The sequence below is a fragment of the Eriocheir sinensis genome, chromosome 50, assembly GCF_024679095.1.
Source record: "Eriocheir sinensis breed Jianghai 21 chromosome 50, ASM2467909v1, whole genome shotgun sequence".
NCBI classification, from domain to species: Eukaryota; Metazoa; Arthropoda; class Malacostraca; order Decapoda; family Varunidae; genus Eriocheir; species Eriocheir sinensis.
In genome coordinates this window covers 9,107,203-9,124,938 of record NC_066558.1, presented here as the reverse complement: position 1 = coordinate 9,124,938, position 17,736 = coordinate 9,107,203, and the positions used below count along the sequence as shown (strand labels likewise).

Genomic DNA, 17,736 nt, shown 5'->3' with positions numbered 1-17,736 from the left:
ACCTGGGGGAAATTTTATGATTGCAAGTGGGAAATTTAACCTGAAGGAAATATATATTACTAGTCGGCGGAAACGGGGCGTCAGAGCTATTGATTGACTTATTTGTGTTATTAAGTAGGTAAATATTGTGTTTGGCTACTATTTATTTATCATAATATTTGTGTTATTAAGCAAGTAAATTTCGTGTTTTGGCTAGTTTTTTTCCTCGTCCTCATGAAGGGGGAAATCCGGGTGGTTGAAGATGATAAAGGGGGAAACGACAGAAAAAAGTTTGGGAACCGCTGCCTTAGAGGTTAACATTAATAATTCAAATTTTCTTTATGACTGTAATAGTAATATTGCACTAAAAATTACCTACCAGCTTTATCAAATTTGTTTATATATTGATATGAATGTGTGTGTGTGTGTGTGTGTGTGTGTGTGTGTGTGTGTGTGTGTGTGTGTGAACCAATGTATTCAGTTTCTCCAGTCCACTAGGGAGCTTCGGCTCAGCTGGCTAATGCTTTGCTAATTTTAGTATAAGAAATGTGATGTAATCTTGGCCTTTGGGCAATAAAGCAAAATAAGAACAAAACAAAACCCTTGTCACCATCACTGCAGTCTTATACAATCAGCATCTCTACTACCACTACAATATTACCCCCATCACCCTCACTCCCATTACCACCCTTATCACTATAATTCTACTATCCTCACGTTATCTCCTTCACCAACACCCTACCAACTCTCAACTGAGCCCACCCCACCTCAAGTTATATACATTTTAGATCTGAACCCTGTCCGCTTGTAGACACAAACCCCCACCCCAACCAATACCGCCACGGCAACCAACGTCCCCGAGCATGCCGCCACCAGCAGCGTGTGTTCGAAGGGAAGAGAGTCGAGCCATTCCGCCGCCTGTGTTGACGCCAGGGACACTTCTAGAAAGAGAGAGAGAGAGAGAGAGAGAGATGTGAAGGGAGGGAGGGAAAATTAAATGAATAAAGAAAGAATGATTGAATGAAGGAAGGAAGGGATGAAGATAAGAAGGTTCAGAGGGAGAGAGACAGCGGAGGGGGAAAGATACGATACATTACAATCAGCACACATGAAGAGAAAAATAAATTACACACACACGGTCGGAGGCAGGTTATCATCTGCCGAAACGGGCGTATGCCACTCCCAGTGAGGTGTATACAGGAGGCGAAGGGGTGATGCAATGCCCAACAAAGACCCTCCCCTGTTCTCACTTTTCTTTGTTCCTATTGCCTCATTAACACCAGGAAGTAGTTCACCTTACCTTCTGAAGAAAATTCTTTTACTTTCTACAGTACGCGACACACACACACACACACACACACACACACACACACACACACACACACACACACACACCATTTCCTCAAAAATTTTAAAATAATTCAATGAAAAGTTTCGTACACAGCCTCGGAGTCCTCATCTTGGGTGGGGACCAGAAATGTCTCTCCGTATGACCACACTTTAGGTAACGCCATTAAAGGTGTTCTTATAGCTCTCCTAGCTCTCTCTCCATGAAGTACTGTCTCGATCTTTTCTCTCATTTCAATTAAATTTCACTGTGGAACAAAATTTCTTTCTCTAAACACAACCTGACCCTAACCGAACTGAGGCTACTGGCAGTAATCTATACTGGCTGACGGTAATCTCTGCTATACTATACGTTCAATCCTACTATCTGTATCCTCAATTCCAATCCAAAACAGGAAGGTGAATCTATATGAAATAGTATCACTGAATCCTAAGAAATTCCCACCATGTGGCTGATTTCAATCCAAAGTTGGAAGTGCTCACAACCTTTAGCTTTCCACCATCTTGCTTTGGCTTAATCATTGCCATCCTATTGCTAAATGCATCTGTGATGTTTATCTCTTACCTAACGTTAACAACAATGTCTTTTTGACTATCTGAATTCCAAAGTGGAACAAATCTTGCCTTAATCTCCATCCTATTAGACTTCAATGTTCCCTACAACTTTGCCTCTCACCCTGCTTCCCTGACAAGCCTGGTGAACAACTTAACAATTTTACTTTCCATAATGATGTAGAGCAGTTTATTTTGCACCCTAAACGTATCCATGCATGACTTGGAAGCGCCTAACACTCTACATCTCTTCCTAACGTAACCTCTAATCCTTCAGTTTATTCTGTTATATTATTTCCTCCATTCGGCTTCTCTGATCACAAACTTATTTCCTCATTTTTCTTATCGCTTCTGCACAACAGATGAACCCACCAATGAGGTGTTTTTTTTTTTTCATTATGTTCCAGCTCTATGTGATGACCTGAAGATGTACTTTTCCGATTTTCCATGGAATGATTTTTACTTCCGAGTCAGGGACTCCCCAAGATGTGCTCATCGCATTTAACGACTTTACATTTGATGCTAAAAAGCTTTTGTTCGATCAAGCTTGTTCTCGAGTTATCCAAGATAGAGACTCAGCGCACAATAAAACATACCTGAGAAAATAAATCCCTGATGATCATTATCTTTCCATTTTTCTCCAGAATTGCGCAAAATATATTCTCCAACTCATCAAAATGATTTCAGTAACAGAAAATGTCAAAAACTTTGATACTCTAGTTCTTCCTGAGATTTTTGGCAACTATCCAAAAATATTTCTAACTTTATTTCTGCACCCTTCTACCTCTATTGATCCTGACAATACAGCTATCACATTTGTCGCTTTCTAGGCGATTCAAGTCATATTTCTGATATTTATATTCCTTCTGACTGCACTGTGAGTGTTAAGAAAATCAAGAACTATGTTTTGTATGGCGTCTTTGACCTAAATTGCATATATACTATCACCTCGACTCGTACTTGACTCACTTGTGAGTGAAACTATAAAGAAGAACACTGATGAATTTTGACACACCGCAGGAAGAGGAAGTGTTAATCTCCAGGTAGCCAGGGGAAGAAAACCGCTCTCCACAGCTTGTGTTGTTGTTATTGTTGTTGTCTGTCGTTTTAAAATTTTCTTGTTGATGTTTTTACTGTATTGTCAGATCTGCCCAAATAATTGCTGGAGTACTAGTAGTAAAAGTAGTAGTAATAGTAAAAGTAGTAGTAGTAGTAGTAGTAGTAGTATCAGTATCAGTAGTAGTAGTAGTAGTAATGGTAGTAGTAGTAGTAGTAGTAGTAGTAGTAGTAGTAGTAGAGGAAGAGATGGAGATAGAGGAGTAGGAGGAGGAAGAGATGGACGAGGAGTAAGAGCAGAGGAAGGGAGTAGGAGGAGCAAAAGGAGAAAGGAGGAAAAAGATTAAGTAGATTACGACAGGAGAGGAGGTGGGGAAATAATGGTATGGTAATTTTCTTATTATTGACACTACTACTACTACTACTACTACTACTGCTACTACTACTACTGCTACTATTACTACTACTACTACTACTACTACTACTACATAAATGATACCTCCACCCATGTTTATTTTCCCGACACATAATCATGGAGGGCTCCATAGCTTGGAGGTCATTAGCCCCAACTCTGTTCGCTAATGACTGTGGCATCCAACCATATCACTAATACTACCTGACACTAAATCACCTATCATCTATTACGTCTAGATCCCCCTTTCCTTCCCTACTCAAGTCACTCCCGACCCACCCTAATGTCACTCTCCACCACTGTGGCTTCATAGTCCATATTGGAGATGTTGGTGGCTTTTGGGCCAGAGTGTCTGATGCCCATGAGACATAGGATGGCCGACCTGAGCAGGGAGAACGAGAGGCGACACCTCGTCCAGGCGACAACGTGACTCCTTGGCTGATGCTTCTTTTCTGAGATTAGTTCCGCGAGGCGTGCGTAGAAGCATTGGGCCCTGGGACCCATCCCGCCGGATGTGGTGAAGACGAGGGGGGTGAAGCTGCCCTGACCCACATGTTGGATTCTTTCACCGTATGCCCTTGTCTTCTCCTGCTCGTTCCTGTGGTGGGCGGCTTGCAGGGGCAGCTCACGGTGACAGGCAGCCATCGGGTCGAATATGCGGATGTCCATGAACGCCCGCTGTCCGCGCACCCAGAATCCGCGGGCACTTACATCAACCCGTGCCTCCTGTGAGGTATTGGCTGTCCTGTACCGAAGGTGTTCGCCGTCCAGGGGAAGCAGTGCCGGCTCGGTAGTGACGTCTTGGCATACCTCCCCGAGCATGCTGGCTGTCAGATCCCTCACTTCATCGTGTCGAATACAGACGAAGCCTCCTTTTTTACATGTCATGGTGTGGGTGACATCATTTGGTGATCCACATGCACAGAGATCAGGCAGTCCCTCAATCGGCCAGCCATATCTCAGAGCAATGGCGTCGACAAATTCTTGTTTGTTGAGGCTGAAGCCCTTTGCTCTGATTGGTAATGACGTTAGCCAGTTAGAGGCGCCTGCCTCCTGTGCTGTGTGTATTTTTCTACCCATTTCTGTGGACAGGTGGTGTGTAAGACGGTCCAGCTCGTCTTTTTGGGCCTGTTGCCTTTCTTCTGAGATTTTTCTTTTAATATCTCTTATTTCTGTTTGGTCTATCTCGCCCTCTGCCTCCTGAGCGATGATCCTGTTGATGAGTGACCTGGTAAGGCTGATGGAGTTTTGGTTCTCCTTATCTGCCAGCTTCTCAGCGTTGGTGATCCCCATCCCACCCAGTCTTGGGGGAAGTGCTAGCATATCCCCCTCCTCCTCCCCCAAAGCATGAGATTTCACCGGCCCCGGCAAGAATACATTCTTGACGGCATTTTCCAGTGGTCGGAGGAGTGGACTGATGCCGGGGATGGTGCGCATCAGGAACGTCCACCGATGTTGGATGCCGTGGGTGTACGCTGAATAGGCAGCGTGTGGCTCAGTCTTGGCAATGGCAGACAAAGCTTCTATTTCCTTCACCCATTCAGCTACTTTGTCTCCCACGTACTCCTTCTTATATACCTCTGTCCCGATCACTGCACCTAAGTGTCGTTGTCCGTCTTTTGTCACAATGACGCCACTTCCTCTAAAAGTTTCTGCGGCATGATCATAATGTTCAGGTTTGACAATAAGAACAGACTTGGTGGCGTTAGGGATGTATCCTATCTCAGGGCCGGCGGTGTTCACAGTGTCCCACCATCCTTTTAAGTCTGAGATTTTACCAGCACCTGAGAGGTCATCCGCATAAGCCACCTGTTTCACCCGTGTTTCTGCAAACGCGATTTCATTTTGGAGGACTGATAGGCCCAGGGCGTACATAGCCATGGCTATTGGGTCACCTTGTGTTGTTCTCTCAGATGATTTTAACACTTTCACTTTTCCACTGTGGCTATTTATGTATAAGTCGGTCGGGTATGTATAGGTATTTTCGACATACATAGCTAAGCTAGGGCACTTGGTTTTAATGTTGTGTATCATAGTCTTTCTATTTATTGTGTTGAAGGCATTTTTGGCGTCAACAAGAAGCACTGCTTCGCACTCCACGTGGTCGAATATCTCCCGCATGGCATGGACTGCTGCTTCTCTTCCTGCCTGCTGCCCCGCACAAACTTGGAGGTTCCCTGCTGCCATTCTCACATCTTCTTTGACGACAGCCATGATTCATTTGCCTACGATGCGCCGCAGGATTTCTCCGACTCCTATAGGCCTGCATCCCGGCCTCTTGTCCAGGGGAATGAGGCGGCACGCCGTCAGGGCATCCACATAGTGGCAGCTGGAGGAGGCGAGTTTTCTTGCCAGTGCTGCAATGGTGTTGCGCAAGTCACCAGCTGCATTGCCAAAGTTGGCGCTGCTCAGCAAGCTTCGCCATCCCCGTGCATCAAGTCCTGAGGGCCCCGCGCTGCCACGAGTCTGGAGGGCCTTCTTCCACACCATCTCTCCTGTTATCCTTTCGTATATAACTGGATTCGGTGCTACTACTACTACTACTACTACTACTGCTACTACTGCTGCTGCTGCTGCTGCTACCATTACCAAACAAACAGACAAACACACTCTCTCCATGCGCCCAGCCCATGACTCACCTGAGCTGACCCATGGGCTGACCTCTCTATCCTTGGTCGGGCAAGGTCACACCTCATATCCCTGCCGGTATGCGTCTCTCTCTCTCTCTCTCTCTCTCTCTCTCTCTCTCTCTCTCTCTCTCTCTCTCTCTCTCTCTCTCAGTTTCTAGCAGATAAAAAAAAAAAAAACAGCCATCTCTGCACTGCTCCTGCGAAGTGGATACTATAGATAGTAATAATAATAATAATAATAATAATAAAATAATAATAATTGTTATTATTATTATTATCATTATAATATCAATAATGATAATAATAAGAAATAATAATAATGATGATGATAATAATAATAATAATAATGATACTACTACTAATAATAACAAAAATAATGTTAATTATTATCAGTAATGGTAATACTAATAATAACAATAATAATAATTATAATAATAATAATAATAATAATAATAATAATAATAATAATAATAATAATAATAATAATAATAATAATAATAATAATAATAATAATAATAATAATAATAATAATGATAATAATAATAATGATAATAATAATAATAATAATAATAATAATAATAATAATAATAATAATAATAATAATAAAAGTTTTAATAATAATTTTCATGTTGTTTTTTATACAACAAAGGAGACAGCTCAAGGGCACAAAAAAAAATTAAACAATAATAAAAATAAAAAAAAGCCCGCTACTCGCTGCTCACAAAAAGAATCCAAAGAGGTGGCCGAAAGAGAGGTCAATTTCGGGAGGAGAGGTATCCAGATACCCTTCTCTTGAAAGAGTTCAAGTCGTAGGCAGGAGGAAATACAGAAGAAGGAAGATTGTTCCACAGTTTACCGGAGTGAGGGATGAAAGAGTGAAGATGCTGGTTAACTCTTGCATAAGGGGTTTGGACAGTATAGGGATGAGCACGAGTAGAAAGTTGCGTGCAACGGGGCCGCGGGAAGGGGGGAAGCATGCAGTTAGCAAGTTCAGAAGAGCAGTCAGCATGAAAATATCGACAGAAGATAGAAAGAGAGGCAACATTGCGGCGGAAATTAAGAGGTAGAAGACTATCAGTAAGAGGAGGAGAGCTGATGAGACGAAGAGCCTTAGACTCCACTCTGTCCAAGAGAGCTGTGTGAGTGGAGCCCCCCAAACGTGAGATGCATACTCCATATGAGGGCGGACAATGCCCCTGTATATGAATAGCAACTGTGCGGGGGAGAAGAACTGCTGACGGAGACGATACAGAACGCCTAACCTCGAGGAAGCTGATTTAGTGAGAGACGAGATGTGAAGTTTCCAGTTAAGATTTTGAGTTAAGGATAGACCGAGGATGTTTAGTGTTGAAGATGGTGACAGCTGAGTGTTGTTGAAGAATAGGGGATAGGTGTTTGGAAGATTGTGTTGAGTTGATAGGTGGAGAAATTGGGTTTTTGAGGAATTGAAGGACACAAGGTTCCTTTTACCCCAATTGGAAATGATAGTAAGGTCTGAGGTTAAGCGTTCTGCAGCCTCCAGCCTGGAGTCATGTAATTCCTGTTGAGAGGGTCTTCTGTTAAAAGAAGTTGAATAATGCAGAGTGGAGTCATCAGCGTATGAGTGGATAGGACAGTTTGTTATGGAAAGAAGATCATTGATGAATAACAGGAAGAGAGTGGGTGATAGGACAGAGCCCTGTGGAACACCACTGTTAATAGGTTTATGAGAAAAACAGTGACCGTCTACCACAGCAGAGATATAACGTCCGGAAAGGAAACTGGAGATAAAGGAACAGAGAGAAGGATAGAATCCGAAAGAGGGCAGTTTAGAAAGCAAAGACTTGTGCCAGACTCTATCGAAGGCTTTCGATATGTTTAGTGCAACTGAGAAAGTTTCACCGAAACGGCTAAGAGAGGATGACCAAGAATCAGTTAAGAGAGCAAGAAGATCGCCAGTAGAACGCCCCTTGCGGAACCCATATTGGCGATCAGATAAAGGTTAGAAGAGGAAAGGTGCTTTTGAATCTTCCAGTTAAGGATTGATTCAAAAGCTTTAGATAGACAGGAAAGTAAAGCTATAGGGCGGTAGTTTGAGTGATTGGAACGGTCACCCTTCTTAGGCACAGGCTGTGCGAAGGCGTACTTCCAGCAGGAAGGAAAGGTAGATGTTGATAGGCAGAGGCGAAAGAGTTTGACCAGGCAGGGTGTCAGCACGGAAGCACAGTTTTTAAGGACAATAGGAGGCACTCCATCAGGTCCATAAGCCTTATGAGAGTTGAGGCCAGAGAGGGCATAGAAAACATCATTAGGAAGAATCTCAATAACAGACTTAAAGGAGTCGGAGGGGGGATGAGTAAGAGGAATATGCCCAGAATCGTCCAGAGTGGAGTTGTTACAGAAAGTTTGAGCGAAGAGTTCAGCCTTAGAGATAGAAGAGACGGCAGTGCTGCCGTCTGGGTTAAGAAGAGGCGGGAAAGAGGAAGAAGTGAAATTGGAGGAGATATTTTTGGCTAATTGGCAGAAGTCTCTGGAAGAATTATAGAAAGCAAGGTGTTGACATTTGCTATGGATAAAGGAGTTTTTGGTAAGTCGAAGAATAGATTTGGCACGATTCCGGGCGGAAATGTAAAGGTCATGGTTAGCGGGAGTTTGAAGGCTCTGGTACCTTTTGTGAGCTGCCTCTCTATCTTTGACAGCACGAGAACAAGCGTGATTAAACCAAGGCTTTTTAGCATGGGGAGTAGAGAAAGTACGTGGAATGTATGCCTCCATTCCTGAGACAATCACCTCTGTGATGCGCTGGGCACACACAGAGGGGTCTCTCTCCTGGAAGCAGTAATCATTCCACGGGAAATCTGAAAAGTACATCCTCAGGTCGTCCCACCGAGCTGAAGCAAAATGCCAGAAGCATAGCCTCTTCGATGGGTCCAGAGGATGTACAGGAGCGATAGGACAGAATACAGAAATATGGTTGTGATCGGAGGAGCCCAACGGAGAGAACAGTTTGACAGAGTAAGCAGAAGGATTAGAGGTAAGGAAGAGGTCTAGTATGTTGGGCCGGTCTCCAAGACGGTCGGGAATACGTGTAGGGTGCTGAACCAACTGCTCTAGGTCATTGAGGAGAGCAAAGTTGTAGGCTTGTTCACCAGGCTGGTCAGTGAAAGAGGATGAAAGCCAAAGCTGGTGGTGAACATTGAAATCTCCTAGGATGGAGATTTCAGCGAGGGGAGAGTGGGTCAAGATGTGTTCCGTATTATTATTTTTATTATTTTTATTATTATTATTACTATTATTATTATTATTATTATTATTATTATTTTATTATTATTATTATTATTATTATTAGTAGTAGTAGTAGTAGTAGTAGTAGTAGTAGTAGTAGTAGTATCATGATCATTATTATTATTATTATTATTATTATTAGTAGTAGTAGTAGTAGTAGTAGTAGTAGTAGTAAGAAAAGCAGACGAAAAGCGAGTACTATGTTTGGTGATCTTGTCTATTGGAAAAAGAATATATCACAGATTCAGAATCGATTTGTAAACGAGTTGGAATTGGTTTGGAGAGATCTTCTCTGGAGATATTTGCGAAGGTCTCTCTCTCTCTCATTATTTACATCAACGACGTGGATGTTGGACTCAATAATCGCATTAGTAAATTTGCAGACGAAACAAAGATTGGTAACTCGGTTCTCACTGACGAAGACAGGCAAAGCCTCCGAGAGGATTTGCACAAAATTTCAGCTTGGTCGGATAGATGGGAGATGCCCTTTAACGTAGACAAGTGCCAGGTCCTTCAAGTTGGAACGAGGAATAAGAAGTTCGATTACGAAATGCGCGGCGTTAAACTCAAAAGCGTTCAATGTGTCAAGGACTTGGGGGTCAAAATCGCGTTAAACCTAAAATTCTCACATCAATGCATCGATGCAGCAAATAAAGCGAACAGAATGTTGGGCTTCATTAAAAGAAACTTTTTATTCAAGAATAAAGATGTAATACTTCCGCTCTACAATAGTTTAGTCAGACCCCACTTGGAATATGCGGTACAGTTTTGGTCTCCTCACCATGCAAAGGATATTGCTAAATTAGAAGGTGCTCAGCGTCGGGCAACGAAAACGATCCCTTCCTTGCGCAACAAATCCTACGAAGAAAAGCTTTCCACCCTTTACATGTTCTCTCTTGAGAAACGTCGCCTCCGAGGAAAACTGATCGAATGTTTTAAAATACTTAATGGTTTCACGAATGTAGACAGATCAACATTGTTTATGATCGATGACACTTTGCGCACGAGGAACAATGGCATAAAACTCAGACAAGTAAATTCAGACTGCACCAAATTTTTCTTCACCAACGTTGTAGTGCGAGAATGGAATAAGCTCCCACCATCAGTGGTCCAGTGTAACACGATTGACTCCTTAAAAAAAAGGCTCGACCGTCACTTCCTTCAACTTAATATCAACTAGAGTAGAAATGCAACGTTTTGGAGCCTTCTGATTAATGTAAAATCACTTAGGTTTAAGGACAGACCACCTAGTCTGGACCATGGGGTCTGTGTGGTCTGATTTTCTATGTAATTCTATGTAATTCTCTCTCTCTCTCTCTCTCTCTCTCTCTCTCTCTCTCTCTCTCTCTCTCTCTCTCTCTCTCTCTCTCTCTCTCTCTCTCTCTCTCTCTCTCTCTGCTTATGAGATAATTTTATACATTTTGTGTATATCTATTTCCATAATCAAGGTGAAATTCATAGATTCTATATAATTGATAAAATTAAGAAATGAGGAATAAGTAAGTGGATCATTTGTCACACTGCGTGGGGCGAGAGAGTTTGAGTGGACAGCCAGGGCCCAGCTGGCCGTATGCGGAGTGACCTGGGGTCCCTCCCCCACGGCTACCTGCGGATTAAGTGCCCCTGGAGACTAAACTCATCGGTCAAGCATATTCGTTTTTTCACTCACTGGTGGATCAGTTATGAGTATAACATTACAAACTAACACCTTATATATTTGCTTCCTGGTCTTCCAAAACCTTTAGAAGTGATCATTAATAGGTAAGTTCAAAAGCATGTACCAACTTCTGACCTTTTCTGACAACTCGTTCGGATTGCGCAAGGGTCGTTCTACTGAGATTCTTGTTTTTGTTTCATTTTTTTTACTGATTCTTGGACATCCATGCTGTCGTTTCGGTGAAACAGTTGCTGTTGCCTTAGATATCTTCGAAAGCTTTTGACAGTGTCATATATTATTGCTTTCTAAATTTCTCTCGCAGTCATTATATCTTGATCTTTATACATATATCTCCAGTTTCCTTTCCGACTAATTTATTTATGCTGTCGTAGATGGTCACTGGGTGCTCCTAAACCCTAGGTGTTGGTGGTGGTGTTACGCAGGACTCTGTTCTTTCTCCTATTCTCTTTCTATTCAACTGGAAACAACATATATCAACTCTTGATGAATCATCTTCAATATGGTTAGCCATTCTGTATTATTATTATTATTTTTTTTTTATGCAGGAAAGGAAGCACCCACTCTCCCTTCGCTGAAATCTCCATCTTGGGAGATTTCAATGTTCATGACTAGCTTTGGCTTTCATTCTCTTTCACTGAAAAGCCAGGTGAACAAGCCTACGGCTTTGCTATCCTCAGTGATCTAAAGCATTGGTTCAGCACCCTACACGTATTCCCGACCGTCTTGGAGACAGGCCCAACATACTAGACCTCTAACCCTTCTCCTTACTTTGTCAAACTGTTTTCTCCGTTGGACTCCTCCGATTACAACCTTATTTCTGTATCCTGTCCTATCGCTCCTGTTCAGCCTCTGGACCCACCGAAGAGGCGACGCTTCTGGCATTTTGCTTCCGCTCAGTGGGACGACCTGAGGATGTTCTTTTTCCGATTTCCCGTGGAATGATTGTCTCTGGAATGGTAGCACACCTTCCACGTACTTTCTCTATTCCTCATGCTAAAAATCCTTGGATTAATCACGCTTGTTCTCGAGCTGTCAAAGATAGAGGGCAGCTCACAGAAGGTACCAGGGACTTTGCACTCCTGCTAACCATGATCTTTATATTTCTGCCCGGAATCATGCCAAATCTATTCTTCGACTTACCAAAAGCTCTTTCATTCATAGGAAATGTCAAAACCTTGCTTTTCTAATTCTTCCAGAGACTTCTGGCACCTAGCCAAAAATATCTCCTCCAATTTCACTTCTTCATCTTTCCCTTCTCTCCTTAACCCTGACGGCAGCACCTCCGTCTCATCTATCTCTAAGGCTGAACTCTTCTCCCAAACTTTCTGTAAAAAAACTCCACTCTGGACGATTCTGGGCATATTCCTCCTATTCATCCCCCCTCTGACTCCTGTATGCCTGTTATTAATATTTTTAAGAATGATGTTTTCTATGCCCTCTTTGGCCTCAACTCTCAGAAGGCTTATGGACCTGATGGAATGCCTCCTATCGTTCTTAATAACTGTGCTTCCGTGCTGACACCCTGCCTGGTCACTCTCTTTCGCCTCTGCCTGTCAACATCTACCTTTCCTTCTAGCTGGAAGTACGCCTTCATACAGGCTGTGCCTAAGAAGGGTGACCGGTCCAATCCCTCAAACTACCGTCCTTTAGCTTTACTTTCTTGTCTATCTAAAACTTTTGAATCAGTCCTTAACAGGAAGTTTCTTAAGTATCTATCCACTTCTGACCTTTCTGATCGCCAAAATGGTTTCCGCAAGGAACATTCTTCTGGTGAACTTCTTGCTTTCCTAACTGACTCTTGGTCATCCTCTCATGGCCGTTTCGGTGAATGTTTTGCTGTTGCGCTAGACATATCAAATACCTTTGATAGGGTCTGGCACAAATCTTTGCTTTCCAAACTACACTCCTACGGTTTCTATCCTTCTCTCTGTACCTTTACCTCCAGTTTCCTCTCTGACCGATATATCACTGCTGTAGTAGACGGTCACTCTTCTTCCCCTAAACCTATCAAAAGTGGTGTCCCACAGGGCACTGTCCTATCTCCCACTCTCTTTCTGTTGTTCATTGATGATCTTCTTTCCAAACGAACTGTCCTATCCATTTTTACGCCGATGACTCTACTCCGCATTACTCAACTTCTTTTGATAGAAGGCCAACCCAAGAGAAACTATACGATTCCAGGCTGGAGGCTGGAGAACACTTAACCTCAGACCTTACTATCATTTCCGATTGGGGCAAAAAGAACCTGGTCTCCTTCAACGCCTCAAAAGCTTCATTTCTTCACCTATCAACTCGATATAACCTTCCAAACATCTATCCCCTATTCTTCGACTACACTCAGCTGTCACCTTCTCCTACATTAAACGTCCTCGGTCTATCCTTAACTCAAAATCTTAACTGGAAACCTCACATCTCCTCTCTCACTAAATCAGTTTCCTCGAGGTTGGGCGTTCTGTATCGTCTCCCTCAGTTCTTCTCCGCACAGATGCTGCCCATTTAAAAGCACCTTGTCCGCCCTCGTATGGAGTATGCATCACATGTGTGGGGGGGCTCCACTGACACAGCTCTCTTGGGGAGAGTAGAGTCAAAGGCTCTTCGTCTCATTAACTCTCCTCCTCATACAGATAGTCTTCTACTCTTAAATTCCGCAGCCATGTTGCATCTCTATTTATCTTCTATCGATATTTCCATGCTTACTGCTCTTCTGAACTGGCTAACTGCCACCTCCTGCGGCACCGCTGCACTCGACTTTCTACTCTAGATCATCACTAAACTGTCCAAACCCAAGAGTTAACCAGCATCTTCACTCTTTCATCCCTCACACTGGTAAACTCTGGAACAACCTTCCTTCGTCTGTATTTCCTCCTGCCTATGACTTGACCTCTTTCAAGAAAAGTGTATCAAGACACCTCTCCACCCGAAGTTGACCTCTCTTTTGGCCACTCTTTACTTTTGTCTATTGTAGGAACAGTGAGAGGCAGCCTTTTTTTCTATACTCTTATTTTGCCCTTGAGCTGTCTCCTCTGTTGTAAAAAAAATGCACAAGGGCATCAAAAAAAGTGTAGAAAAAAGCCCGCTGATCGCTGCTCCAATAAAAGAGAAGAGTAAAGAGTGGCCTAAAGAGAGGTCAATTTCGGGTGGAAAGGTGTTTTGATGCGCTCCTCTTGAAAGAGGTCAAGTCAAAGGCAGGAGAAAATACAGACGAAGGAAGGCTGTTCCAGAGTTTACCAATGCATATGATGAAAGAATGGAGATGCTGGTTAACTCTTGCATAAGGGGTTTAGACAGTACAGGGATGAGCTAGAGTAAAACGTCGAGCGCAGCGGGGCAGCGGGAAAGGGGAGACATGCAGTTATGAAGTTCAGAAGAGCAGTCAGTATAGCAGTACCGTTTGAAGATAGAAAGAGATGCAACATTGCGGAGGAATTTAAGACAAAAAACTGCTAATAAAAGGAGAAGAGTTGATGAGACGAAAAGCCTTTGACTCCACTCTGTCTAGTAGAGCTGTGTGAGTGGAGACCCCCCCACACATGAGATGCATACGTCATACGAGGACGGACAAGGCCCTGTATATGGACATCATCTGTGCAGGGGAGAACTGGCGGAGACGATACAGAAAGCCCAACCTCGATGAAACTGGTTTAGTGAGAGAAGAGATATGAAGTTTCCAGTTAAGATTTTGAGTTAAGAATAGACCGAGGATGTTTAGTGTAGAAGAAAGTGACAGCTGAGTGTTGTCGAGAATAGGGGATAGGTGTTTGGAAGATGCAATCCATGTAGAAGGACCTTGTCCCTCCCCATATGGATTTTACATCTCGTAGGTTCATGTTGTTTCTGGCACAGTTCTTTTGAAGATCGTGTAGGGAAATGCTCCCCATCTCATCAACTCTCTTCCTCTTACTAACAGTCTTCTACCTCTTAATCACCGCTGCAATGTTATCTTTTTACCAACTATGTTCTTGCAGACTGCACTTCTGAAATATCTAACTGCATTCCACCACATATGCGACCCCACTGCATACGATTTTCTACTCCTCACCCTCCCTTAACTGTCCAAATCTCTTAAGCAAAAGTTAATCATCATCATCATTATTTACATCCCTTTCGCTGGTAGAATCAGGAAAAGCCTTCCTGTATTTATATAATTGATATTCTTTTCGCCGATGACGTAAATACTGTCATGTCATGTTCTTTCTCCTATTCTCTTTTTATTCAAATGAAAACTACATAAATCAACTGTTAATGAATCATCTTCATCATGGTTAGCCATTCTGTATTATTGTTTTACAGGAAAGGAAGCAGCACAAGGGCATCAAAAAAAGTATAGAAAAAAGCCCGCTAATCGCTGCTCCTATAAAAGAGAAGAGTAAAGAGTGGTCAAAAGAGAGGTCAATTTTGGTAAATGATTCAGGCCTCTTTGTTTTGGAACTCTTTTACTAAACACTATTTGCAGTTGGAGCGCCTGCAGATGTCTTTTTTCTAGTTCATGAAGATTGAGCCCATTTTTCTTTCCCCCTTACTCCCCAAACCTAACTCCTTACACCCCCTGAACATAATTCCCCATCTTCCCAGTTTCTCCCTCATAAACAAACACATATAATCACAATAAAACACTTACCTCTAGCACAGGAGATGAAGCCGTAGGAGCCGATTGACAATGCAAAAAGATCGTTAGCGAGGGAGCACTGAATCATTCTGGAGGAGGAGGGGGAGGAGGAGGGCTCGTCTAGAGGGTCAAAGTAATAGGCCGACTCTTCACTCCTGTTGAGAGAGAGAGAGAGAGAGAGAGAGAGAGATTTACATAGATTTACATAGATATTCAGACCACAGAGATCTCATGGTACACACTATAGTCTGTTCAGAGCATGAAGGCGGTTCAAGGTGTGGCAGATTCCGAAATTCCCATGAGTGCGGCGCTGCCAGTTCGACCGACAATTATCAGATTAGCACGTCTCCCTACCTACCCACCCACAACCCACCTGTTTACCTCTCTCTCTTTCTCTCTCTCTCTCCCTCTCTACCCGGGGGAGGGACCTAAGGGGACACGCCGACCACCACCACCACTACCACCACTACCACCACCACCACGTGGCAACATGGGAAAAAATCGCTGCCACATGTCATAGAATTTATACAGATCGTTGTTATAATCCTAAACATCGACACTTATTGTACTATATAGCTTTCTTTACTATATAAAGAATACATAAAATATAACTTTCAAATTGCACATGGATGGGAAATAAGAGAAAGAGACGCATGTACGAAGGTTAATTTGGCAGAATGGCTAGGGGTAAACGACGATACCAGCTCCACCCTGAACCCCCTTCATGCTCTGAACAGATAATAGGAAGTCGTGCCTTAATAGTGGTGTCCCGCAGGGCTCTGTTCTGTCCCCTACTCTCTTTCTGTTGTTCATCAATGATCTCGCTAAAATAAACTGTCTTATCCACTCCTACGCTGATGACTCCTCTGTAATATTCAACATCTCTAAACAGAAGACCCACCTTACAGGAACTACATGCCATTGGTTGGACGCTGCAGAACGCCTGACCTCAGATCTTGCCATCATTTCCAAATGGGGTAGAACTTGGTGTCCTTCAATGCCTCGAAAACTTACTATCCATATCAGACCCTATGACATACCGTTTTTCGCAAATATCTTTCAAACGAAGACTCGGATCAGCATGGGACTTTGGCACAGATTGTTTCACACACTCCACTAATTTTTGACGCTATTGTGCAATGCCAGATGCGGTTAGTTTAACTCGTTTACTCTTGACTGTGATGGCAAAACCTGCGTGAGCCACCCACATTCGAACAGTTGAGGCGTGACGTATTTGTGTGTATTATCACACCCTATCCTCCACCCTCCTCCTTCTCCCTCCTCCTTCCTCCCCGCCTCTTTCTCCCCATACCTCCCTCCCCTCTCTCTCTCTCGGTGTACATGCGATGTGAAGCGTTGCACACATATGACTTGTCTACAATGGCGGATAACTAAAGTATATGCTCAGTATGGTCTGGTGTTTTATGCACACGACCTTGATTCCTGTTCCAGCGTAACTGGATGTTGCCTAAGTGCTGTATGAGGTTTGTTTGGCAATTATACAACCATTGAAAGCTGTACGAGTATATGACCCTCCTTCCCACAGGTTACGTTGAGCGTATGATGGGATGAAGCACGTAGCTGACGCTTGATCATTTATAGGAAATCGCGTAAGAGACGGAAAGGAATAACGGTGGAATTGAAGCGCGAATTCATTGCAGAGTAAAAACGTGAAACGAAATTGGAGAAATATATGAATAATTTATTCTGATGTTAGGAAAAGACTGCCATACGATGTGTGTCCATGTAGATATGTTAAAAAGTCATAGCAAACAAAAATAGATAGCGAGTATATGATGGCTGGATTAATAATTAAATAACTGACCACATAGGCTGTTACTTCACCATTCATCACCATCGACAAACAGGTCATCCTCGTCGTCATCACTGTTGATGCTGATGCAGACGGGATATAATTTCTATTTATCTGCCATTAATTCAAGTCATACGTGTGCATGGATTGATATCTCGTGTACAGCACAAGTGTTTGTGAGAGAGAGAGAGAGAGAGAGAGAGAGAGAGAGAGAGAGAGAGGAAGTCTGGGGAGAAAGAGGGCGGGGGAGAAGGAGGAGGGAGGGAAAGGGAGGGGTGGGAGTAGGGGAAGCCAGGGGTGGAGGTAGGTGGTGGATACACGTCACAAATACGTCACGCCTCACTTGTTCGAATGTGTAAGTGGCTCACGCAGGTTTTGTCATCACAGTCAGGAGTAAAC

At 43.1% G+C, this 17,736-nt stretch overlaps 1 long non-coding RNA gene across 1 annotated transcript in view; it reads right to left on the bottom strand.

Annotated features, from left to right (window-relative positions):
• Positions 1 to 393: 393 nt before the first annotated feature.
• LOC126982381 (uncharacterized) overlaps positions 394 to 17,736 on the bottom strand; it is a 33,427-nt gene continuing 16,084 nt past the window's right edge. The window contains exons 4-5 of the long non-coding RNA XR_007735155.1: positions 15,537 to 15,679; positions 394 to 920 (exon numbers count right to left, since the gene is read on the bottom strand). This is a non-coding gene — a long non-coding RNA (uncharacterized LOC126982381). The remainder of the gene's footprint in view (positions 921 to 15,536; positions 15,680 to 17,736) is intronic.